Raw genomic sequence first — 26,285 nt, 5'->3', positions numbered from 1 at the left:
CTGTTAGTCACTTGGCTGCTTGCCCGCCGTGTAGGGAGAACTTACCCTTTGCTGCTGGGTGAATAGATTGGCTTAGGGGAGGCTAGAGACTGACTTTTCCGACTCAAAGTAGATATTTACCCACCTTTTTCAAAAATGAAGAGACTCGTTCCAGAGGTAAGGATAGGTTTTAATTAATAACAAACCCTTGGAATAAGAATTTAGGAAGAAAAGAACTCAGCTAAGATTCATGCTGAGGTGCTTTAAAAGGAGGGGAACGAGTAGGTGTCACGCCTGGCTTCCTGGTATCTGTCAGCTGACAATGAAGTTAGAATCTAGCTTCTCATAGAGGTCTGGAGGGCTTGGAGATGGGATGCCTAGCCTTCCTGATGATTGTATTGTAAAGAAATAGGTTTTTGGTCTTTGAGATTCTCCTGAGTTGTGTCAGGAAACATTCTTGAACCCCGAAAAGAATGCCAAGGAGCCGAATCGGATGCAGTGGCATTAGGGTCTCTTTTTATAAGCTTGAGCTTGTCCCCTCAACCTGACACAGTAGGAAAGTGGCGCCCTGAGCCTAGTTTTAGGCAAGCATTTTTAGAGGCCAGAAGTGGGTCTTTAGCTTGGTACACATTGCATTGGGGGACGGGGCCATTATGGCCTTTAACATGATTGGCCAGTCCTGGGAGCCAAACCATAAGCTTTACCTCTGCTTGTAACCTGGGGGTGCAGATTTATTGGGGAATAACCTGGAAACTGGTGCTAGGTACTGGTCTGTTAGTTTACTCGAGTTCAACCTTAGGTCAGGTTCTCTGCGATGGAGTCTGAACCCAAACAATTTGGTCAAAGTGCATTGCAGGGTGTGATGATGGCTCCTGTCTATAATTCCAACCCTCAGGAGGCTAAAGCAAGAGGATCCATCATGGATTCCAGGCAGGCCTGGCTTACAAAGGGAATACTTGGGTTACATAATAAGAGAAAGAAAGCACAGACTTGAGATTCTTAGGGTTGCAGAGCTAATGAACTAGAAGTCGTTTGAGTATCATTGGCCAGTCAGAGACATTTGGAGACTGAATGTGTTCTCAGTTAGGAACTTCCCAATGGTTTGGAGCTACGTTTGAAAGTTGAGGAAAGGACTGCCTACCACTGATGTGGATCAATATTTAAAATGTATGCATATTACCCTAGAGAATAGGAACCTAAAGGCATCTAAGAGTCAGAAGTCTGAAGTCAGGAGATGCCCTAATTGATAAAGGCTGTAGGGTGCCTACAAGAAAGATAGTTGGCAATGTGATGTGACCAGTCTCATAGGAGAAAACTCCATTTACACATTATTGCTGGTGCCCTTCTTTCCAACAGCCTGGACTTAGCAGCCTCACTGCAGCTGCAGCTTGCAGGGCCAGGGCATGAACCCAGCTGGCTCAGGTCGTGGCTCTTGGCAAAAGCAAGTACAAACAGTTCCCTTGAGCTGGGCTTGGCCGCAGTTGATCACAGCCCTGTGTGAGAGGCATCCTCAGCTTACTCGCATCCTTTGATGAACCAGGTAACAAACCAGGCTGGGGTACCACAAACTGCACCTCCCAGGCTTCAGCAGCCCAAAGTCGCATGGCTGGGAAACTGAAGACGCCCCTTAGTGCTGCGCCTTAACCCCCTAAATTCGGGCAGAACTACAAAGACCATGATCCCAGATATGGGAGTGCATTGCTTTCTGGGAGCAATAGTCCCGAATGCAGAGCGCTGCTGGCGGGTCCTGCCAGAATGGACTACATATCCCAGCATGCCTGAACGAATGGGGGGGACAGGAGGGAGGGGAGAGCCCCGGAGGATGTGAATGGGGAGGGGGCACTCGCCCCCTTCCCCCACCCTTCCCTTTAGCTGGGCAGGGGTGGGGGGAGGGGCCGGGCTGAGCTGCAGCCTCGGCGCTCCGGGAGGGCAGGGCCAGGCAAGGGCGGGACTGGCCCGAGGCAGGCGGACTGGAGAGCGGTGAAGCTAACGGGTCCGGGCGCGGGAGGCGGCGGCAGTGTCGGCGGCAGCAGCTCTCTGCACGGGCGGAGGCGGCGGCAGGAGCGGCAGGCATGGCCCGCGCGGCGCCCAGCGCAGACTGAGGTGCGCGGGCGGGATGAGAGAGGGCGGGATGCGGGGCTCCCCGGGCCCGGTGCTGCCCCTACCCTCTTCTGTGCGGGGAGCGGGCTTCGCCCAGAGGCCCAGATTCAGCGGGTCCAGCCCAGCAACTTCCCTCGGGTCTGGGCGCCGTGTGGGCGGGGGTCCGATTGCCTTGGCCTCGATCCGGATCCCCGCCTTCTGCTTCTGCACATCTAGCTGCTCCCAGCCTTTCAGGCGCTCCTGTGACACTCCTTGCTGGCAGCCCCCAGCCTCAGCCCTTGAGTTCTCTGTCCTCGTCCACACTTCCACACCCCAGGTGTTGGTATCTCCAGCCCCCGGGCGCTTGGGAACCTGCTCCATCCAGACCCTCCTACCCCACTTCTTTTGGTCACAAGCTGTCTGCACCATCCTCACTTCTTTCCTCTACCCTTCAGCCTTTCCCCCACCTGGCACTGACCCCTTAGCCACACTCTATGGCCTAGTTCTCTCTAATAAGACCTGACAGCTTGACCCCCTTCCTACTTTGGAGAAACTGAGGCATGAACCAACCGGAAACTTGGTTATGGTGTGCCTGCCCTCTCAGGACGTTGGCCTGAGCACTGTCCCTTGTCCCTCCTGTTCCTTCCATCCTTTGCCATATAAGACACATTTCTTCCCACCAGTCATGCCCCTGTGACTGAATCAAACTTCTCAGCCCCATATACAGCTCCGGGGCTGTTCCCTGAACTCATATCGGTGTTCCCTGGTTAGTTCTTCGACTACTTCTGTTTTCTCTGCTTTGCATAGCCCTCTGCCTGGAGAGTAGTCTCAGTTCTTTTGCTGTCGGTCAGGTTAACCTTTCTGTTTCTCTCTTGCCAACTGCATCCATCTCCTTCCTCTTTGCCCCTTGTTTTCCATCTGTACACTAAGAATTCTGGGGACCCTGGGAAGTAGTCATTCCTAGGCAGTAACCCATACTCCTTCCCTGTCTACAAATGGCTAGAAACTGGCCATTCCTTCCTCATGTTCGGTGGGCGCAGGAGTCAGGGTTGGAAGGGACCATTTGCCTTTATGAAGATGGTGATACTGAAGGACTCTAGTCATCATTCTAAGCTAATCCTGCTCCTGCTGCTAACTTTGGAGGGGGTTGCCCTTTGGAGGGGGGGGGGATGCCTGCTGTGTGTGCTCTGAGTGCTTTGTGGAGGAAGGCACTGTTCCTGTAGGTGGTGATTTCTAGTTCAGTTCTGGTGCTTCTGAGTTGAGGGTACACAGACTCGCCTGTACAATTCAGTTTTTGTTTGTTTGTTTTCTGTTTGTTTGTCTTCCTTCAGCCGATTTTCCTTTGGGTCACATTTTTCTTCCCCCAGTGGGGGAAGGGAGAGAAGGAAACCTGGGAGCCATCAGGGAGGGAGGAGATTCTTCAGAAGTTTGTAAGGGTCCTGAGTGAGCCTTCTTGATTTGAACCAGATGGCTCTCTGCTTCCGCGTGGTCCTCCCCATGCTCCCTGCCCCCCTTGGCTGTGAATGGGATGCTTTTAACCTTGTAACTTGAGATAGGAGAAGGGACTCCAGGGGGCCAACTGTCTGTGTGAATGTTTATATCCAAATGTGCACACACAGTTTGCCAGGGGCCTGTGGGAGTGCCAGTGCCCCAGAGACCACTGTCTAGTTCCGTGGCATGCTGATAAACCCTAGTCACTTTGAGAGCCCAAACTAGTTTTGAAGCCCATAAGAGTCACCCTAAGTCAGGCAGGGTGGCCACCCCTGTTATATGCCAGCATGCAGGATAACAAGAGGATTACCATTTCTAGGGACCCTAGGCTATGCAATGAGATCTTGTCTCAGAAACCTCAAAAAGGAGTCTAGGAGGTGTACTTGCCAAATAACACTGGTGACCTGGGTTTAATCCCTGTAATCCAAATAAATTGGAAGGAGAGAACTGAGGCCATAAACGTTGCCCTTTGACCTTCACACACAAGTCATAGCATGCACAGCTATGCCCTCATAATGTATCCCCATTTGAGTTCTTCCCTTAAGCCTGGCTTCAGGACAAGGATTATTTTTCTTATTCAGGGTATGGGAAGAGCAAGGCAGCTTGGTTCTGTCCTTAGGTTGAGTTCTTTTTCTCAAAGGCTTGTATCATTTTTATATGTGAGTGTGGGTGCCAGAAGAGGGTGTCACGTGCCTAGCAACTGGAGTTTCTGGTGGTTGTAAGACACCTGATGTGGGTGCTGGGAACTAAAGTTGGTCCTCTGCAAAAGCAGCAAGTGCTCTTAACTACTGAGCCCTCTCTCCAGCCCTGAATTTTCTTTTCTTTTCTTTCTTTCTTTTTTTTAATAGCTGGAGATGATATAGGAAATATGGTGTGAGGAGGAGGGTGGAAAATGGATTCCTTGGTTAATCTGTAGGATATTCTGTTTGCCTTGTGGTGGCTTTACATATTTGCATTTTGTTTTGTTTTCTTTCTTTCTTTTTTTTTTTTTAACCTCTGTGTAGGCTGTCTTCAGGTTGAATGCGTGGCTGAAGGTGGACTTGAGCACCTGATTCTCCTGTCTGTGCTGCAGGAGCTCTAGGACCAAAGGTGCGCACCCTGATGTTGAGCTGTGCACTTGATCTTGTGGAAATTCTTTAAATACACCTTCATTTTTTAAAATACTTTCATCTGCCCAGTCCTTGGCACATAGTAGGTGCTCAGGAAAGTTGAAGCAGAGATTTTGTTGTCATTTTGTGTGTGTGTGTCTTTTCTTTTCCTTTCCTTTTCTTTTCTCTTCCCTTTCTTTTCTCTAGACAGGGTTTCTCTGTGCATCCCTGGTTGTCTGTCCCGGAACTTGTTCTGTAGACCAGACTAGTCTCGAATTGGAAGAACCATGTGCTTCTGCTTGGTGGAGTAAAGGTGCGAACCACCACTTTCCAGCTTTGTTTTTATTTCTTTTTTAAAATGTGGGTTCTGGAAACCAAACTTAGGTGGTCAGCTTTGGTGGCAAGCCCCTTTATCCACCAAGACTTCTCACCTGCCTTTGCTTTTTTGAAATGGGGTATCTTACTGCATAGTCCTGGCTGGCCTGGAACTTACCGTGTTGCCTGATACAGCTTGGAAATTTCAGTGATCCTCCTGAATCTATCTCCTGACAGCTGGGGTTACAGATTTGTACCACTGTGCCTGGCCAAGTAGGAAGGCTTAGGATTAAAGGTCTAGGCTTGGATTCTTTGTACTTTGCAAGTCTTGAAATCACTTGGAGAGTTGGTTAAGACACAGATACCTATTCCATGTTGCCAGAGGTTTTTTTGATTCAGTTGGTCTGAATTTGTATCTCTCCTCAGCTCCTCGGGGTTGACATTTTGGAAGATACTGTCTTGAGTCATTACAGTTGCATGGTTAGCTAATCCAGGCAGATGTAACATCTTTTTTTTTTTTTTTTTTTTTTTGGATTTGTTTTTTTCGAGACAGGGTTTCTCTGTGTAGCCCTGGCTGTCCTGGAACTCACTTTGTAGACTAGGCTGGCCTCGAACTCAGAAATCTGCCTGCCTCTGCCTCCCAGAGTGCTGGGATTACAGGCGTGCACCACCACCGCCCGGCTTCAGATGTAACGTCTTAAGAAAGACTTTCTTCCACCTTATTTCCCCACCAAGACTTGTTGTAGCAGCTGTGCCTGTTAGCCTTGTCCGTTCATTCTGGTGCTGCCCGAGACTAGGTTAAGTGAAAGGCCTGACTTGGGGGAATGGGGAAGGTGGGGTGGGGTGGGAGGGCTGAGCTGTCAGTCCCACTATAACCACAGTCCCTTTGTTCTTGGAAAGAAGGCCTCATGACCAAACAGGATGTTTAGGAACCAGGACTTTGGAAAAGGGTGGCCGCCTGTATACAGTAGAGCAGTCACTGAGACAGACCCTTGTCTGTCCCATGTAGATTTTTCCAGACTGAGAGGATTAGAGAGTGCCTGCCAGGTGAAGTCCTCTTATGGCTGCACACTGGACAAAGTGCCCAGGAGTCTGGAGTTTAGGCAAGCCAGAGGAATCTCATTTTGCAAGTATTTTCTATTTGCAGGTCAATGAGAAATAAATAGAGATATATCTATTAGAGATAAAATATATACAGGCAGAGATAGATCCAGGTAGGGTTAGGAAGAGGCAAAAGGACTCCCAGTTTTAGCCAGTCTGATAGGGCAGCCCTTTTGACAGCTCCAGGGGCGGGCTCTTTGCGTGCTCAATGCTAGCGCAGCACTGCAGTAGACACCTCAGGATGTAAGGGAATCCTCAGGGCAACATTGCAAGGTTGGCACCATTGTCAGTATTTCATATGCAAAATTTAAAGTAAAACATCCAGTTCCTGAGAGAGCTTGTGATTTGTAAAAGAGCTTGCCCTGCAAGCATGGATATCTGAGTTAAATTCCTAACACCTGCATAAAGAAATGTCAGGCACGGTGCTGCGTACCGGGTCATCCCAGTGCGGGAGGTGCAGAGACGAGAGGATTCCTGAGGCTTACAGGCCAGCCAGTCTGGTCTAATGGGTGAGCTCCAGGCCAATAAGAGACCTGCCTAACAGAGGTGACTGTTCTGCACATACCCTGACACATGCACACCCATACATTTATACAGGCAAATTCATAAAACATAAAAACAGGTATGGTAGTGCATATATGCAGTCCCAGGACTTGAGAACCGAAAGTAGGAGGGTCCTGAGTTCGGGGTTAGTCTGGGCTATGTCGCAAGACCCCGTCTGAAGAAACCAAAAATAAATAAATAAATAAATAAATAATGTCAGCAAGAGAAAAGTATATATAACAAATTTGTTCTTATTTAATCATAGTCTTATGTGCCATGAAGACCCAAGAGGACTCCATTTTTATGCTTGGGTTGAGGAAGCTTAGATAGCTATGTAGAAATAAGATTGGACCAAAAACCAACCAACCAACCAAACAAACAAACAAAAAGGCTGGCTTGGAGCTGGAGAGATGGTTCGGTGGTTAAGAGCATTGGTTGTTCTTCCTTTGGACCTAGGTTCAGTTTCCAACACTCACATGGCAGCTCACAACTGTCTGTGACTCAGGTTCCAATAGATCTGACTCCCTCACACAGTCCATACACCAAATGCACGTAAAAATAAAAATTAAATTATTTAAAAACCGAAAACTGGCCTAATAGCCAGGCGGTGGTGGTGCACACCTTAATCCCAGCACTTGGGAGGCAGAGACAGGAGGATTTCTGAGTTCAAGGCCAGCCTGGTCTACAGAGTGAGTTCCAGGACTCCAGGACAGCCAGGGCTACACAGAGAAATCCTGTCTCAAAAAAACAAAACAAAACAACCAAACAAACAAGAAAACAAAAAACCTGGCCTAATGCTTCTTAGCTGCTGCTTAGCCAGTGATGACATTATTTTTTGTTGTTGTTGTTTTGTTTTGTTTTGGATATAGGGCAGAGGGCTTTCTTGATGGACATGTTCCTGTGTGACAGGGTGGGCCAGAGAGCTACTCTGTGGCTAGGTAGGGGACAATGAAAATGACATTTTGCAAAAAAAAAAAAAAAAAAGGTGGGGTTCTAGTCTCTACAGTCAGCCTTGGGGAAAGAGATGGAGTTTCTTTGGCTGTCTTTGGAGGGAAGAAGAAAGGCATGAAGTAAGAGGAAAGGGAAAGCCAGTAAGAAATGTTGCTTCTGAGAGCTTCACTTCAGAATATTCCTTTGATAAGAAAGGGTTCCCCTGGAAGGCTGCGAGGTGGCAATCAGAGCCGTGGTTTGGGACATCCTCTGCAGGGTCCCAGAGGGGATATAACAGGAACCAGAAACTAGCTTCATGAGCATAGCGTGGATTCTAGGATAAATCTGGGCTCATCCCAATCCCGGCCGTATGCCTCCCATCGGTGGGGACAGGTCTGGTGGCAGGAGAGGCGGTCCCTCTAAACTGTCTTTTAGAGAGTGGGAAACAGACACCAGAGCCGCTGTAAGAGACTGACCCAAAAGTGCCAGGCAAGGGCTTGAGTTGGCGCGTGGCAAGGAGGTTAGTGTGACAGGTTTCTGAGCCAGCCAAGGGCAGCCTGATAGGCAACCTGGTCTGGCTGGGTCATCGGGGGACAAGGAGAGGGATGACAGAGAAAACAAGATAGTGCCCGAGTCAGATGTAATGACGGCTGGACTTGGCAGTGGGAACGGAAAAGAGGTGAGTGGGAGGGGCTGCGAAAGTCAGGATCGTCTTCCGGAAAAATACTCCACACCCTGGAGTCTGACATTTTGACGCCTGAGTGATGAAGGTTGCTTTAGCTGAGGAAGACCACCCAAGAGGACGGTTTTCAGGAGCTAATGTGCTGTTTTGTCGAAGCCCTGTGTGGCTACCAACAAACCTAGGCATACATACCTAGCCTCTCCCCTTGTTTTCCGATCCCAGGCTGTCTGAGGTTTGGTGCCTCAAGCCACAGAGGCCCTCCCAGTAACCTGAGAGCAGCTGGGGCTTTGTGGCCAGCACTCACTCACCTTCTCTCCTTAGCCTAGGATAGCCTCCTCCTCCCTCTTGGCTCCTCTCAGTTTCTGTACCTCAGCCTCTCTTCCTGTCAGCCTTTCTCTCTACCCGGTGGTCCTGCACACCCGAGGAGTCCTTAGCAGTTAAAGGGCCTGGCCCATTTCTCTGGAGCCTTGTATTTTCTTTCTCCTTGCACAGAATGTGTGTTAATAAGTCTTTCTTAACTAGTGGGTTGGATTCACCAAGTAGTGTTTCTCAAGGAAAGAATCCACACTTTGCATCTCCAGAGTGCGGACTCCTCTTTCCCCATGCAGGGCTCACCAGGGACAGCCAGCCGGTGTCCCCGGACAGCCAGTCTCAAGTACTTCTGGTTGCTTATTTATAAATCATTATTGTAATTACAACATATTGTCAATCGAGCGTTCATGTTGCCCTCACAGACCTCATCTAGGGCTCTAGGGCACAGCTGGGCTTTGAGCCACCCCTGATTTCTGGCTAAGCCCTGGGGAAGTTCCTCCTGTGGGACTGAGCAGGAGGGCAGGAACAGGGTCTGCTCAAGTGGCACACAGAGAAAATATTCCTGAAGATTCCCAGAGCAGAAGGCTGTCTTCCTGGAGCAAAGTGGCGTGTTTCTGTCAATTCAGATCTCTGTGATATTTCCCTGACTTTTAGTACAGAATTGACAGAGGAGGTCGGGGGGGCGGGGGAAGGGAGAAGCGAAAACGTAGAAGGGGAAAATGTAATTTTGGATTCTTTTGCTATGTTCCCTAAAATGTTTAAAGATGTATTTTTTTTTTTGTTTCTAATTATGTGTCTGCTCCTGGTTTTGTGGCTATACATGGGTACACAGGTGCCAGTGCCCACAGAGGTCAGTCAGTTCTAAGCTGCCTGACGTGGGTTCTGGAAACGGAACTTGAGTCCTGTGTAAAACCAGATGTTCTTAACCACTGAGCCCTATCTCCAGCCCATGGATGCTAACCTTTTATTTGTACAATATCAATATTAACGTAGCACACGTCGTCCTGGTTGGTCTAAGATATCGAAAAGCAGCTAGGAGGTGGTGGTACACACCTTTGACCCCAGCACATGGGAGTTTGAGGCACGCAGGGTCTGGAGGTCAGCCTGGTCTTCAGAGTATGCTGCAGGATAGCCAGGGCTACACAGAGAAACCCTGTCTCCAAGCAAGCAAGTAAACAAACATGATGTTGAAAAGCTTAAGGGGGTCCGTAGGCTAGCCTCTTCCTTCAGGTGGATTGTCATGAGAAAGGCTGTTGAGCTGTTGGAGGAGGGCCTTCTGCCTCTGTGGTGTTCTTTACCCAGCATGCCTTGGTTTCTTCTGAGGCTTGGTGTATGAGCTGAGCCCATTGGCATCCTTTTGTTTTGTTTTTGAAGACAGGACCAGTCTCACCTCAGCATGCTGTGTAACCCAGACTGGCTTCAAACTCATTGGTCCCCCAGTGTCTGCCCTCTGTGCCACCATGTCCAGAAGCATTTTTATTTCTTTCCTTCTCTTTTGATTGGGATCAGAATGCGGCTATGCCAGACTACCTACATAAGGCCACCTTCTGCTATTGTGGTTAGGGCTGAGGCTATCCTCAGGCAGAGGCTTCGTGGCTTCTGAAAGAGCAGCGTTGTGCAGCTCCAGGGACATAACCTGGGGACCCCGAGGAGCAGCCACCACTGCTGGACCTCTCTTGCTATGAATCGTTCAGGTGTTGGAGGAGTCCTAGCCCTGCGGAGAGGCCCCGGCCCCTCAGCCTTAGACGGTCAGCAGCCTTCTGAGGAAGGAAATCATCAACAAATACAAATAGCTAATTGGTCTAGAGGGAACTGTTCCGGCAGGAAAAACCAACAAGTTATTTGTTTCTGTGGTTAAATGGAATGTGTAGGGGATAGTGCTGGAAGGGAAGAGGAAGAGGAAGGTGGATTGTGGGAGTGAACCATGTAGGAGAATTGAAGGGGTGAAACAGGACCTCCTTGCTTCTGCCTCCCTAATAGTCTAGCTCCTCCCCTGCAGTACCTCCCCCCCCTCAAACTCCCTCCTGCCTCTTTCCATAGGTTTCCTTTGCTTTCAAGAGGAGCCTTGCCAAAGTAGACCAGTAGAACACTGAGTCTCTTGTCTCTGACCCCCATACCCACCCATATCCCGTTAAAGATGAAGTACCAGCTGTTTGGAGTACATGGGGACTTGGAGATAAAATGCCAGGAGGAAATTAAAGTTTCCACGAGTCTGTAATGAGGCCTTGGGCTTTGCATAGAAGAGATAGCAGCAGCTCAGGAGGATGTGGTTAAAGAGGCCTGGGAGGTATTTTGCACTCAGCTCTCTTGTTCTTTGGGAAGCCGGGAAGGCCCACTGGGGTTTTCTGTGGTTGGCCATCTCTGTTTTTCGCTGCCCCGAGAGCTTGATATTCCTATGGACCTATGCCTGTGTTAGCTTCTGGCTTGTATTTCAGTATCACGTAGGGACTACTCTAAGTGCCAAGGGCGTGGGGAAATGATTAAAGATTTAGTGTGTGTGTGTGTGTGTGTGTGTGTGTGTGTGTGTGTGTGAGTGTGTGAGTGCGCGCGCGCGCTTGCTTGCAGAAACCAGTTCCCCAGTTCCTGGAGGTCAGTTCCCCAGAAGCTGGAGTTATAGGTGATTATGAGCTGCCCAGGGTGGGTGCTGAGAACCAAATTCCAGTTGTCTGTAAGAGCAGCAATGGCTCATAATTTCTGAGCCATTTCTCCAGCCCCCGACATGATTTTAGACTCAAAACTAAAGAGGGTAAGAATGGTGGACCCCCGTTCTAGGGTAAGGAGGTATTTCTCAGGTCTACTATGAAATGGGGAACAGATAGTTTCTGTCAAGGGGGGGTCAGCTCAAGGCCAGGGTTGTAGGCATTTGATGAAGCTATGCCATTAGCTTCTGAGAAGCAAGCTTCATACTTGACCATGAAGCCATATGGGAAACCATGACTAAGGAAATGACTAAATCTTGGGTAGGATACATGGCTTACATAGGGGACACCCAGCTAGCTACATTCTGAGGGGCAACTCTTCTACCCATACTGTAGTCTTGACAACTTTTTCCCCCCTTTTTTGGTTTCTCAAGACAGAGTTTTTCTGTGTAGCCCTACCTGTCCTGGAACTTGCTCTGTAGGCCAGGCTGGCTTCAAACTCAGAAATCCACCTGCCTCTGCTTCCCAAGTGCTGGGATTAATGGTGTGCTCCTAACTATCCCTGACCTGTCCATCCCTGCTACTCATTTTCTGTAGGATAGGGAGGAAAGCCAACTGCAACCCCCTGGCTACAGACTCCAAGCATCCTGATTGCAGGGTTGAATTCTGCAGGGTGCACACAAAATACAAATACTCTTAACTCCTTACGTGCTGTGTGACCCAAAGCAAATCACTATTCCCCTCTGGGATTCAGAATTCACATGTAAATAAAGAATTCAGAGGGCTACTGAGAAGTTCACTCTCCAGCCATCTGGTCAACCCAACAGAGGAGTGCCACATTCTGAGTAGGAGGGTAGAGTGGGAGCCCAGAATGCACTGTGCGGTCCAGACGTCTGGAAGTTGGTTTGACCTTTCTCTTTACCTTCGAGGATACATAAGTAGCAACCAGACGGTTCTGGCTGCTGGGGAGAACATGGACTCCTAAAGCCAGTGGAGCTGCTGCTCTGCTGTGAGTGCTTCACTCCACCCCCAAGCCTTCCTGAAGTCTGGGGTTCAGGTAGAAAGGTTCATCCCTCTCTTCGGCTGGCCATCCGTAAGTCCTGGAAGCTAATTCATATGGTTCTTATTTATTCATTTCAAGTTTTCTGTCGATGTGTTTTGTTTGGTTGGTTTGTTTTTCAAGACAGGGTTTTAAGACAGGTGTAGCCCTGGCTGGCCTGGAACTCAGAGATCTGCCAGCCACCGCCTCCCACGTGCTGGGGTTAAAGGTCTGCACTGCCACCAGCACCTGACTTCTCTGTTCTTCTTCACACTCAGCTCTACTCCAGCTAGGTTTTCCTTAAGCCCATGTGTGAGTTGGGATCACAGATGGATCACAGCGGGTAGATTATCTGCCGGGTAGTTGAGAACCTGCCTGGCATGGGCAGTGGTAGGATCTCAATAGAGGAGGAAGGTGTGAAAGGAAGGGCTACACACATCAAGGTGTGAAGTCCGAACACAAACACATAGGGAAGGACAGCATAAACTTTCTTGGTTCTTTTTCCAAGGAGGTGGGACGGAGAACTAAAGGATCTGGCTAGACAGGGCCTCTATGCTCCACCCCACCAGGGGGAGGAGGCAAGCTTTTTGCTGGACTGGTCACAAAAGATTGTGTCTGCCCGAAAGCGTGGGAGGGCTTGTTCTCTGCAGCTTGGCAGCATGCTAGGGGTCAGTGTGATAAGGAAGAAGAAACAGATCCCTTGGTTTTTTACACGCAGACAGCTGTCTGCTCTGGGCAGCCCAGCAGTCCCTGACAGTCTATTGTGTGGTTCCTCTGGCTCTTCTGAAATACACAGCCTCTGGCTTCAGCCCAGCTGGGTTTCCCTGCCTGGCTGCTGGCTTCCTTTCCCATCTGGGGTCAGCTGAGGTCTTCACCGTGGGGTGACTTGCCCAATTCTGAGCTTGATCTAGAAGTCTGGAGCCACCCTAGGAGTGGGGTCGGGGCCTTCAGCCTGAACAGCAACTCCCACACCTACCTGCCTCATTTTATATTGTTTGGTGCCTGTCTTGTCTTAATCTGTTATTATTGTTTTATTTAGGTATGGGGCGGGGAGGTCAACTCTTGTACCGCAGGTTGCTTGTGGAAATTAGAGGATACTTTTGTGGTCAGTTCTCTCCTTCCATCTTTACATGGTTTCCAGGGATGGAATTCAGGTTGTCAAGCTGGAGCAGTAAGTGCCTTTATCCACTGGTTTTGCTTTGATGTATAAGGTCTCATTCCATAGCTTAGGCTGGCCTGGACCTTTCTTAATTTTGGACTAGATTGTCCTTGAATGACAATGCCCTTGTTCTTCGGTCCTCTGCCCCCACCCCCCAGTTTTGTTAATTACAGGTGTCTTGGCTTGTTTTGGTTTTAAGGTCTATGCTGTTCAGCCGGGCAGACCTGATGACAACGTGCAGACATTTGGGGAGTCCTACCTTTGCACTGGAGCTTTAGGAGGTGTGGCTGTTTCTGGGTGGGGTGGGTTTACATTTTGGAGAGATTACTTGAGATTCCCTGTGGAGGTGAAGTTTGAGGGGGATCTCTTTAGTAGGTCAGGGATGTCTGTAGTGAGGAATGAGAGTTTGGATAGAATGGACATGCGGAATGAAGTGGAAAGAGTAAAGAGAGAGACTTACATAGTCAAATCAATTAGACTTTAGACTAGCTAAGGATGGGAAATAGGGTCACAGGTGATTTCAACATTTCATGATGAAATGGATGATTGATTCCCTTTTCCAGAAACTAGGAATACAGAAAAGAAAAAGGGCTGGATGCCAGGGGCCTAGATCAAGTGTGAGTTTGTTTGAACGGTCTAAGACCAAATAGGGTAGTTTGGGGTTTTAAGATGCAGTATCCAGTCAGGCACGGTGGTGGATGTATTTAATATCAGCACTCAGGAAACAAAGGCAAGAGGCTCTGCCCTGTAGGCTCCACACTCAAGGCTAGCCTAATCCACATAAGCAGGTTTCAGGCCAGTGAGAGATGCATGGTGAAACCCTGTCTCAGAAAGCAAAAGAAACGACAAAAAAGGGAATATCCGGCAGTTACTAGATGGGTGGCCCATGCATTTGGTAGCATTATTTGTAGCATTATTTGAAAAGCCAATGATGAGTCTTATTGGTTGAGATGCAGTTTTGGAAAAGACATCTCTCCACATTATAGACCATATCTAGAACTATATTTCTATATTTTTCCCTTTTGGTGCTGGAACTTGAACCCAGGACCTTATTTATGCATGGGAGGTATACTTTCTACCAGTGAGCTACATGTCCAGCCAGCCAGAATCATGCTCTTTTGTCTTTGACAGTATCGTCTGGTTTAGGGAATTACCGGATGACTAGATATCAAAGGGCACAGATACTGGGGATGTGACCCAGAGATAAAAACCTCCTGCCTTATGTGTTCTGGGTCCTACTTTCAATTCCTAGAAGAAATGGGGACGGTAAACTTGATTTCAGTTCCCAGAAGAGGGAAGGGGACACAAACACATCTTTTCCTGCAGAGTTTTTCCCTGTGGTTGGGAGATTCTGGCAGTGGGTACTGCTGACTCCAGGCTTCTCTAGAAAGTCATACATATCAGACCCACCTTTAAGGAGTGCAGGTTTGAGTAATGGCTGTGGTTGGGAAAGGACTTTGGTTCTAGCCAGAACCAAACCAGAGCATCAGCTCCTAGACCTCTGCTGCTCTCCTGAGCCTCTGAGCTGGGCTGACTTATGAAACACATGGAATTTAAGTGCAAGTTCAGGACATCGTTTTTAGGTACAATAACAAGTGATAAAATTAAGGGGCTTTCTAAAATTGCTTAAGAAATGAAAAATGATTGTGCATTAGTTGGACTTCAATTATAAAAATCTACCTGGCTGCGGCTAGAGAGATGGGTCAGTGGTTAAGAGCACTGGCTGATCTTCCAGAGGTCCTGAGTTTAATTCCCAGCAAGCACAAGATGGCTCACAACAATTTAAAATGGGATCTGATGCCCTCTTCTGGTGTACATGCAGATAGAGCAGTCATATACATTAGATAGATAGATAGATAGATAGATAGATAGATAGATAGATAGATAGATAGATAAAATCTGCCTTGCTAGGAGTGGTGATGCATGCTTTTGATCCCAGCACTCGGGTGGCAGAGACAGGTAAATCCCTGTGAGTTCCAGGTCAGCCTGGTGTACATAGCGAGTTCCAAGATAGCCAGAGCTACATAATTATGTAATAGTAATAGAGAGACCTTGTCCCAGGCAAAAAATCCACCTCACTTACCCAGCCGTGATGACACACAGGTGTAATCCCAGCACTTGGGAACAGGAGGCAGAAGCATTATCTGCTCAAGGCGATATTCAGTCACAGAATCAGTTTGAGATCAACCTGGGATACCTGAGACTGTCTCAAGAAGAAGAGAAAGTCCGCTTCAAAGTGCGCTTTGATTAAAGGGAAACCGTTGATTCGAATTCCTTATGACTGGTCCCATCCTCCCAGCGTCCTTCCAGGCTTGCTAGAGAGAATCCTAAATTGAGACTCATGTTCAGCCCTGGCCTTGCCTGAGCTAGGCTGAGTGCATCTGGTGCTTTATTGGCTGGGCCTGGCTGGGCTGCATGAAGAGATGAGTCTCTAAAGGAAAGCTGCTTATTGTTCATTATGAAGACATTGTATGTTAAAGTGTGCGTTTGGGTCCATGGAGACCTGATGACCTAATACATCAGTAACCACTGTGGGTACATTGATTGTGTTTATTACTATTTATTTACCTTCTTAAAAATTGAAGGTTAGGGGGCTGGAGAGATGGCTCAGTGGTTAAGAGCACTGACTGCTCTTCCAAAGGTCCTGAGTTCAATTCCCAGCAACCACGTGGTGGCTCACAACCATCTGTAACAAGATCGGATGTCCTCTTCTGGTGTGTCTGAAGCTACAGTGTACTTATATAAATAAAATAAATCTTTTTTTTTTTTAAAGAATGCTAGTGTTAAGCATTGGTAGCGCATACCTTTAATCCCAGCGCTTGGGAGGCAGAGGCAGGGAGATCTCTGAGTTTAAAGCCAACCTGGTCTACAGAGTGAGTTCCAGGACATCCAGGGCTACAAAGAGAAACCCTGTCGTCTTCAAACACCAAAAAACAAACCAAAAAACACAACAACAACAGTAATAACAAGAATAATAGAATGCTTACAAGGACACATCTATAATCACAGGAATCAGAACATGAAGTCTAGAAGATCGTGCATTCAGGGTCAGCCTAGACTGCATAGGAGTTCAGGCCAATCTCAACTATATAGCAAGACCCTCTGAAAATAACCAAATGTTAGCAGGGTAAAGTAGCACACTCCTGTAATCTGGGCACTTGGGAGGAGGTAGAGGCAGGAGGGTAGAGTTAAAAGGCCAGCAAGGGTGGGATTTTTGTTGAAAATGAACAGTGGACTTTGTTAAAACAAAGCCCCAAGTAGGTGAAGGACTAAGATAAGAACCAGTGTAGCCACAGGCGTCCGGTATTCGGTGGCAGTTTTTAGGTAGGAACAGCTTCCCTGTCCTGATGCTCGTTCAGAAAGACTCATTCCTCCCATGTACGACAAGAGAAAAAGCTAACGTAGGCCAGTCAGAGCAAATGGCTCCTTCCTCCTGTGGCTCAGCTTAGTTTCTGTGGTGGCTGGCGTTATAAACGGATGTGTCTGAGATGGGGACCCTTGCTTATGATAGCTTCAACCAGGTCCCAGGAAACAGGATTTGGCCCAGTTCTGCCTGCATGCTCCTCGGAGGCCCCATCCTCTGTGTTTATTATCGCAGTATCAGGGTGTGGCTGTAGGGATATTGTACTTTCTAGAATTTTCTGGGGATTTCCTACTGGGGACTGTTGTGCCCCTCTGGTGTCTTTGAAATAGAACATCTAGGACAGTGGGGCAGATTTGAGCAGAAAGATAAAAACAAGCACCCCTTGAGCCTCAGTTCTCTGTCTCTTCCAAGCTGAGAGATTTTTGAACCAGCGAGCCTCAGCCAGGAAATTCTGAGATCTCAGCAGCGTGCCCTAGGTTTGAGCTTCAGGCTCGGCAAGAGGAGACCTCAAGTTCAATCTTGAATAGGCTTCTTGCCTTAGCCAGGTTACTGCGCCTGGGCCACAGGCTCAGAAAGAGAACATTCCTGTGAGAGACTTTGGTCTATTTGAGGACATGACATTTTGTATTAGCACAGTGCTGGAGGACAGGACCTGGGAGCTCTGGGGCAGTTCTTGCACCAGCTCCTCCATTCTTGAACAGTGAGGTAGGCTATGCTAAGTGTTGGTCTGGATTCCTCGTTCATTATACCCATTTCCCTGGCATGAACCTTTCCTTCGATTTAGATGTTTGCAGGCAGTCACTTCTCGCTTTTGCAGTCTGCCAAAACCGTGCACATTCTATGTGCCCTGCTAGCTTTGTGCCTGGGCCTGGGCCTGGCTCAGTCCCCTTCTCCTTAGGTTTACACCCAGAATCTCTTGCTGCCTGTGCTTCCTCTGGAGTTCACAGGCGTTACATATTTAATCTTTGATAGGGGTTTGTTAGATAAGCAGAGGAATGGCAGCCATTGTCAAACTCAATACACAGATGAAGGTCCTGAGGCTAAATCAGAAAGGTGTGATTTGCCTAAAGACACACAGCAGTGTAGCAAAGGCAGTCCTGGAGGGCTGGAATGGAGGCCGTTTTTGTTTGTTTGGTTTGCTTTTTTTTTTTTTTTTTTTTTTTTTGATTTGGGGCCTTAGGTAGCTTAAGTAGGTTACTTACTAATTCTATAGCTGAGGATGACCTTGAACTCCTGACCCTTCTGTGTAACAGGAGCAGGGATTGCAGCTGTGTGCTGTCACTCTCTGCCAGGTCTTTTGATTCTACTGTTGACTATAAAACGTCAGTCCTGGGCTTGGGAGAGGGTTCAGTTGGAAAAGTGCCTGCATGACGACCTGAGTTGGTATCCCAGCACCCTGTGTTTTTGTTTTTGTTTTGTTTTGTTTTTTGTTTTTTGTTTTTTCTGAGACAGGGTTTCTCTGCATAACTCTGGCTGTCTGTCCTGGAACTCACTCTGTAGACTAGGCTGGCCTCAAACTCAGAAATCTGCCTGCCTCTGCCTCCCAAGTGCTGGGATTAAAGGCATGTACCACCACTGCCTGGCTTCAGTCTCCATTTCTGGCTCTTTCTCTTTTTAAACTTTGTTTTGTTTTGTTTCTTTTTTTTAAGACAGGGTTTCTCTGTATAGCCCTGGCTGTTCTGGAACTCACTCTGTAGACCAGGCTGGCCTCGAACTCAGAAATCCGCCTGCCTCTGCCTCCCAAGTGCTGGGATTACAGGCGTGCGCCACCACGCCTGATGATATTGCTTTTCTTAAAGTGTCCGGTCCTAGCATGGGTGCGGTCCTAGCATTGCAGCCATTTGTGCGTTTCTATTAGAATAGCTACCACTGGTTGACCTTTTCAAAAGTCTTTACCAAATATGAAAAGAGAACAAAAGACAGCTAAAGATAGGGTGTTCAGAGAATACGGCAGCCTGGCCCACGGAGTATATGTTACCAGTCTGTTCCAAGGATTTGGACCCTGTTTTGATTTGTCACTGCCCGGAGACAGCCACCTCTAGGGCCAGCATACCTCGGTGTGCCTGTTGGCCTCACCCTCTGGCCCAGTGCCAGTCTGCCTCCTGTCTAGACACCCTCAGTCACCCCTACCACCTCTCTAACCTTTGCCTCTGCCCTACCTTCTCCTACCTACCCAAGGCTAGTTTGGTGTGTGTGTGTGTGTGTGTGTGTGTGTGTGTGTGTGTGTGGCTCCTTCCTTGATCAGTCAGGGGACTGGCATTTACATGGCTGTGCCTTTTGGCAGTGTCTTCTGCTGAGTAAGCTCTTGCCATACCTACTCTTGACCCAGTCCTCAAGCCCTGGATAATCTCACAAGCTGCCAAATGAAAGTGCTGGTGGTTCTTCAGCCACCGATGTTGGCCGGAACTGTGGCAGTCTCTCCACCAGGTTCCTTCCTCCCACTGGGCCACAAGAATAGAAACTGATAAGAGGTTAGCTTGGTTGGTGGGTGAGTTGGCAGAAGGATTTTTTTTAGATTTAGATGGGGGGGGGGCGGGAAGTACTTTGAAGTCATATGGTCTTGATGAAGGAAGTAGATAGGAGCCTGACCACAAAGCTAAATTTCCAGCCTACAGGGCTGTTTCCTGCCTTTGATTGAATTGGGTCCAAGAGCCAACCCTGTTTCTAGAGCCCCGACTGTTGCTCAAAGGATACAGTACCCTCTACAAGCCAGATATTCATATGGACTCACAAGAAATCCAGAGAGAGGACACTCAGACTATACAAGCAAGATCCTGAGTCAAAAAGAGGGAAGATGTTAGATTGTCAGAGGCAGAACACTGTTCTCATCCTGGAGTGTGAACTCTTCAAAGTAGGGCCTACCCCTCCATCCTCCCTTCTCCCTCCTCCCTCTTCCTTCCTCCCTTTTCCCTCCTCCCTTCTCTCTCCTCCCTTCTCCCTTCTCCCTTCTAAGACAGGGTCTTACCATGTCCCTTTGGCAGGCCTGGAACATACTATATAGACCAGAATGATTTTGAACTCCCAGAGGTCTGCCTACCTCTGTGCTGGGATTGAAGGTGTGTGCTTGACTGCTCAAGGTTTTTTTTTATTTTATGTGTATGAATGTTTGCATGTATGTATGTAAATAGGCCATGGGCATACGGAGTTAAGGAGCCCATTAGAGGACATTGAGTGCCCTGGAAATGGAGTTACAGAAGGTTATGAGCTGCTGTGTAAGTACTGGGAACCGAACTTAGGCCCTCTGCAAGAGCAGTAAGTGCTCTTAACCCCAGAGCCGTTTCTCCAGCCCAAGAACAGGTCTCCTAAAACTCACTGTGCTCACGGTCCCATTTCACTTGATATACTCTTATGAGTCTCTACATAGGCATATAAAACAGGTGGAGTCAGCCGGGAGGTGGTGGCAAGCGCCTGTAATCCCAGCACTCTGGTAGGCAGAGGCAGGTGGATTTCTGAGTTCAAGGCCAGTTTGGTCTACAGAGTCCCGAATATGGAAGGTGCCATAGTAACCTGGAGGTGTGTGGCACATTACTGAGGCTGGTGACAGAGAGCCTAACTGTCATCTGTTATTTTCCCCCTGTCTTTGTGGCCCTTGCAGGCCTGGTATTTGCTCTGTAGTCTAAGCCCACTTTGAACTCTCAGCAAGCCTCCTGTATCCTGAGTACTGGGATCAGAAGTGTCTTGCTCTCTTCTCTAAAGTGTGACCCTGGAACTAGCTACTCTGCTCCTGACCTTTGACCACTGGACTAGGGCTCCTGCCCACTGAGGCTTTTGGGGCCTTGTGTTCCAGGGGGTCTTTTAGCAGTCTCAAGGGCTATGGTATGTCCAGTGTGTCACAACTTTAGACCAAGCCTGTCCCAATGGGACCTAGGGGGCTATTGAGTCACACATCCAGAGTCCATAGACTCTGCCTTGTTGCTTTCTTTTCCAGTGATGCTGTCCATCTGGCTTCCTGGGCCTGTGTGTTACAGACTGACAGTTAGACTTTAGTTGGTTTTCTGGCTTTGTATTCCATAGAGACTGTGGGGATAGAAGTTGATTTAATATGTCAGATACTTCAACTTCAGGCCTGGGCTGAAGCCTGGCTAGATTTTTGAGCTGTAGCAATTGTTCTGGAACATTTTGAGAGCATAGGTTCTCCTTCCTAGATACATATTGCCTGGAGTCGTTTGTGTATGAGTCCAGCGCTCTTCAGCCCTGTCCATCAGCCCTGGGTGGGTTCCAGCAGGCCTGAGCCTTTTCCAGTACTTATTGGTAGCATACACGTGTAATACTAGCACTTCGGGAAATAGAGGCAGGAGGAGCAGGACTTCAAGGATTATCTTTAGCTGCATAGTGAATTAGAGGCTAGCCTGTGCCATATAAGACTGTTTCAAAAAACAAAACCAGGGGCAGGAGAGATGGTTGAACAGTTAAGATGTTAACCTAACAACCACTTATAACTCCAGTTCCAAGGGCTATGACATCTTTCCTTTGGCTCCTCAGGTATTATCATAAACTCACTCTCTTTCTTTTTCTGTCTGTCTCTCTAACACATACACACACACACATCATTTTTACAAAGCCCACTCAAACAAAAATGATTTAGCAATTTTTTTTTTTTTTTGAGATAGGGTCTCTCTTTGTAGCCCTAGCTACCCTGGAACTCTCTATATAGACCAGGCTGGCCTTGAATTCAGAGAGATCTGCCTGCCTCTCTGCCTCTGCATTTGCCTCCATACCTGGTGATTTAAGAGTTGTTTAGTGTTGACATCCAGGAAGAGCTCTTCCTGTCTTACCTACCATTTTTTGTGAATCATCATGACTGGATTGGGTAATGTAGGAGACCAGTTGCCTCGTAGCCCTAACCGCTGGCCCTTCCTTCATTGGTGGCATGTCTTTGCTGAGAATTGTGGTGTGGTAAGGCCTGTGACCATCTGATTCCTGACCTGTGGGCACATGAGCTGGGCAATAACCAGGTAACCAGCTGAGAAACAACCTGCCCTGCTTGCTTTGATCTTTCTCTCAAAGTGAGTATTGGAATGTGATCAAGTTTCATTTTCTGAGTGTCTGTCTCTATCTAAAGAGCCTTACCGAGTCACCGGTGCCAGCCAACAGTCCTCTTGCCTCTGGGTCCTGAGCACTGGGATTGGGGGCTTAGATCACCACACCTAACTCATTCTTTGACCTGTCTTTTAACCTTCCAAAACCAGGAGAAAGAATCTGCGTGTATTTGGGAAGGGAGGGGATGGGGCTATCAGCGAGATTAATTGCTACTGTGATGGAGAGAAAGCATAGCCCTTTCCCCCAAGGAAGTACCTTCACTTCTTCATGAAGGCCTGGCTCTGCCTTCAGTGTTAGTTCCACAAGTGTCTATCTGTCTGGGATAAGGTGTGGGAGCATATCACATGAGTGGGAGCACTGGAGTGCCAGTCTTGAAAGCAGGTTGTCCCTTGTCAGCCTGTGGAAGGGCTGCCCTCCTGGAGGAAGCCTGGCTATTAACAGTTAAGGAGTCCACAGAACAGAGGAAACCCGTTGCTTTGCTCCCGAACCAAGGAAGCCGATATTATTGTTCGAGAGGAACCACAGAGCTCGGTGGAGGGAAGAGTGATACGGCTTAACAGAGAAGGGCATGCTAGGGCAGGCTGGCTGCCAGTCTTGGTGTGGAACCAAATAAATACTTCTTGAATGACCTCACGCTCTGCTTCTTTTCCCGTGTGAGTCAGAACAGTCTCTGAGAGGGGGTAAAGCACCGGGACGAGGGGCCTGGAGCTTTTCTGTGGCTCTTCATCGGGCTGCGATCGGTCATGAAGTAACCAACAGCCGTGGCACCCGATGCTTCAAACCCCGTCTAAAATGAAAACCAGAAAGGACCCCTAGTTTCTTCATCTTGAAGAGGCTGTGGTGGGCTGGAGAGATAGCTCAGCGGCTAAGAGCACTGACTGCTCTTCCAGAGGTCCTGAGTTCAACTCCCAGCAACCACATGGTGGCTCACAGCCATCTGTAATGGGATCAGATGCCCTCTTCTGGTGTGTCTGAAGACAGCTACAGCGTACTCATATGCATAAAATAAATAAATCTTTAAAAAAAAAAAGAAAAGAAGGCTGTGACCAGGTGTTACTGGTCATTCAAGGTGATTTCCCTCAGCTAGCACTTCTTCATCCTAATCTCCACTTCCTCCAAAACCCTCCCGAGAGCCTTGGATTTCTTTCTGTGAGTCTATGGCCATCCCGTGGATGTGTCCTGTCCCATGTGATTTCTCTCCCTCTCTCCTGCCTTTAGGGTTTCTATGCATCCTCTGCTGCTCCTCAAGGGGGACCCTCCTGGCTTTCCCAGAATCCTACTGTTGACTTATGACTAGAGAGCTACAGGTGTGGGTTGGGTCCCAGGGAACTGTGTAGACTCTCTGTGCCAGCTGGGCTGAGCTGACAAACTGCCCACAGTGAGTACATGCCTCTGTCCAATGCAGGAGTAAGGGCCAACCAAGGCATAGCTGCCTCTGAGATCTGTGTTCCTGGAAGCCAGTACCTATCGCTGTGGGGTGACAGGGCCTGTGATTGGTCAGAGAGGGGGCTGGGAAGCAAGACTGCTCGCCCCTGGGGCAAGATTGCTGTCAGGGTTGGAGAGCTGACTGAGCTGGCCTGGGGTCCAATAGGAGGTTATGTGCAGGGCTTCTGCCTCAGGATGCTCTCCAGGGTTGTGGGGCTGTAGGCTAGGAATGACGAACTTGAATGGAAGCTAGTCCTCAGTTTGTCCCATCCAGGATGACAGTTGGTGTACAGGGAGCCTTTTGCTTCTGATATCTTCAGGGCATTCTTTGGAAGGATGACCATCTCACCTTATGGACAAAGGTCTAGATCAGAGAGGTCAAGTGGTTACACTGGGGGACCAGTGGCAATGTCAGAATGTGGATTCAAATGTTGCTAGGTACTTACTTATTTGGGGAAGCTTAAGTGGATAGAGGAATGATCTTTTATTTATTTATTGATTGATTGATTGATTGATTGATTGATTGCCAGATCCCCAAGAGACTGAGGCAGGGGGACCGGATATTTGAAGCATTCCTAGGCATCTTAGCCTAAATTATTTTATAAGCATACAGGGAAAAGATGCTGATGATAGCTAAGTGATAAAGTTCTTGGCTGGCATGTGTAGCTCCCTACTACCAAGTGATTGAAAAAAACTAGAGAAAACCCTTCCTTCTGTATTTTGGGGACAAATGGGTATGAGGCAGAATGTAATTATCCCTTCATATCTTCATACTTACAAAAATATTTCAGCTGAGCAGTGGTGGCACATGCCTTTAATCCCAGCACTTGGGAGGCAGAGGCAGGCAGATTTCTGAGTTCGAGGCCAGCCTGGCCTACAGAGTGAGTTCCAGGACAGCCAAGGCTACACAGAGAAACCCTGTCTCAAAAAAACCAAAACAACAACAAAAAATTTCAGATGGACCTGCTGGCACATGCCTGTGATCCCAGAATTTCAGGGTTATCCTTAGCTACATAGTGAATTCTAGGCCAACATGAGACTCTGTTTCAACAACTAAAAATGGAGTGTTGATCAAGGACTTGTTTGGCATATATAAAGCCCCAGGTGTCTTATAGTCCTTGCAGTCCCAGCACTTGGTAAGTAGAGGCAGGAGGATGAGAAATTCAGGAACATCCCTGGTGACACAGCTAGTTGGAGGTCAGCCTGGGGTACATGAAACCCTATCTCCAAATAAGGTTTCAAAAGTATTTTCACAGTCAGTGTTTTTCTGATTCTTGTAGTGTAAGGTTATTCATACATAGATGATAGTTTGACAAACATTTATTGATGCCTATTCTTATATTTTAATCTGTACGGGAATTTTGCCTGTGTGTCTGTCTCTGTACCACATGTGACCTGTGCTGAGACTACTAGAACCCTGAAACTGGAGTTAGGGAAGATTGTGAGATGGGTGTTGGGAACCGAACCTAAGTACTCTGGAAGAACAACCTCTTAGCAGTCACCTCTCTTTCTTGTCCCCTTACTGCCTGTTCTATATAAGACTATACTGGGCCAGACAATAGGAAGAGATGATGGATTGAATAATACAGTTACTATGCCTTTAAGTTAATATATTTAATTTTGAGATGGAGTCTCACTGTAGCCCAGACTGGCCTGGGACTGACTACAGTTCAGCCTGTAAATTTTATATTTTAAATAAGAAAGATCTTTCCTTTCCTTTTCTCTCTTTCTTTCCTTCCTTCCTTGTTTCTTTTTCTTTCTTTCTTTCTTTCTTTCTTTCTTTCTTTCTTTCTTTCTTTCTTTCCTTCCTTCCTTCCTTCCTTCCTTCCTTCCTTCCTTCCTTCCTTCCTTCTTTCTTTCTTTCTTTCTTTCTTTCTTTCTTTCTTTCTTTCTTTCTTTCTTTCTTTCTTTTCTTGTGTAGTTCTAGTTTAGATTCAATAAATGTGGACTAGATATTGCTTGTGATTCAAATGAGTTCATATCCCAAGAGGGTAAGGTATATTGAACTCAAGCCTAGTTTTGAGATCTCTGGATGCTGTTTATGATCACGAGTGTGACCTTGGCCTCATGCAGAAGGTGATGAGTAAAGTCTGAAGTGTCATGTAGACATGCCAGAGACAGTCAGGAATGCAGACTCTTGGCCCGGAAAAGACGTGGGGCACAGAAAGAAAAAGGACTGAGGCCAGACCCTTCAGAACGCATGCTGAGACTCGGTAAGAGCAGAAGGAAAGAGAATGGTCCGAAGAGATGAGAGACCATGTTGATAGTTATTTGGAAGTCAAGAGTGGTCAGCAGTAACAAATGGAAGTGACCTAAGCAAAGGCAGTGTCCCCAGAGCCGGATGGACTGGCAGCTGGCGGCCCTAACGAGCCAGGCTCAGCCTGAATCCTTTTAGCCAGTTAAAAGCAGGAAGAGGAGATTCATTCAGTATGGCTACACTGAGAAGAAGACAAAGAGATCCAGTGACCTCTACCCGCAAGTTTGTCTTGGTTCCTGTTGTGAGGTTTACGTGTGAATAGAGGGCCAAAGTTAGGATGCACAGCTGTGAAACGCAGTCAAGTTACCCTGCCTGTCACTGCGCAGTCTCTCTGCCAGGTAGCCTCACAAGCTGTCAGCATGGTGGTACATCTCTTTCTGGGAGACAGGTTCCTACTCTGGCTAGCGCCAGGCTTGAAGCCTTCTCCTTCTTGTAGGAGCTTCTGGGGGTGGTGGTGGCAAAATTCCAATCCCTTGGAGTGTCTTGTTTCAATAATTTGATCACCAAAGTAAGAGACACAAGTGTTTCTCCCCTTTTAAAAAAGACTTAGCTAGGCATGGTGGTACACACATTTAATTCCAGGGCTCAGGAGGCAGAGGCAGAGGAGGCAGAGACAGAGGCAGAGGAGGCAGAGGCAGAGGAGGCAGAGGCAGAGGAGGCAGAGGCAGAGACAGAGGAGGCAGAGGCAGAGGCAGAGGCAGAGGAGGCAGAGACAGAGGAGGCAGAGACAGAAGAGGCAGAGGCAGAGGCAGAGACAGAGGAGGCAGAGACAGAGGAGGCAGAGGCAGAGGAGGCAGAGGCAGAGACAGAGGAGGCAGAGGCAGAGGAGGCAGAGACAGAGG

The 26,285-nt window shown here is 48.0% G+C and overlaps 1 protein-coding gene across 2 annotated transcripts in view; it reads left to right on the top strand.

Annotated features, from left to right (window-relative positions):
• Nucleotides 1-1,499: 1,499 nt before the first annotated feature.
• Nucleotides 1,500-26,285, top strand: part of St3gal2 (ST3 beta-galactoside alpha-2,3-sialyltransferase 2) — a 54,187-nt gene continuing 29,401 nt past the window's right edge. Inside the window, exon 1 of one of the 2 annotated variants that reach the window (XM_052167002.1) lies at nt 1,500-1,519. The gene's annotated coding sequence lies outside the window, so the exon portion shown is untranslated. Of the gene's footprint in view, nt 1,520-1,845; nt 2,083-26,285 lie in introns of those variants that run through there. The other variant, XM_052167001.1, reaches the window with a different exon arrangement.

This window comes from Apodemus sylvaticus, chromosome 21 (assembly GCF_947179515.1).
Source record: "Apodemus sylvaticus chromosome 21, mApoSyl1.1, whole genome shotgun sequence".
NCBI lineage: Eukaryota > Metazoa > Chordata > Mammalia > Rodentia > Muridae > Apodemus > Apodemus sylvaticus.
This window is presented reverse-complemented; position numbering and strand designations above follow the sequence as displayed.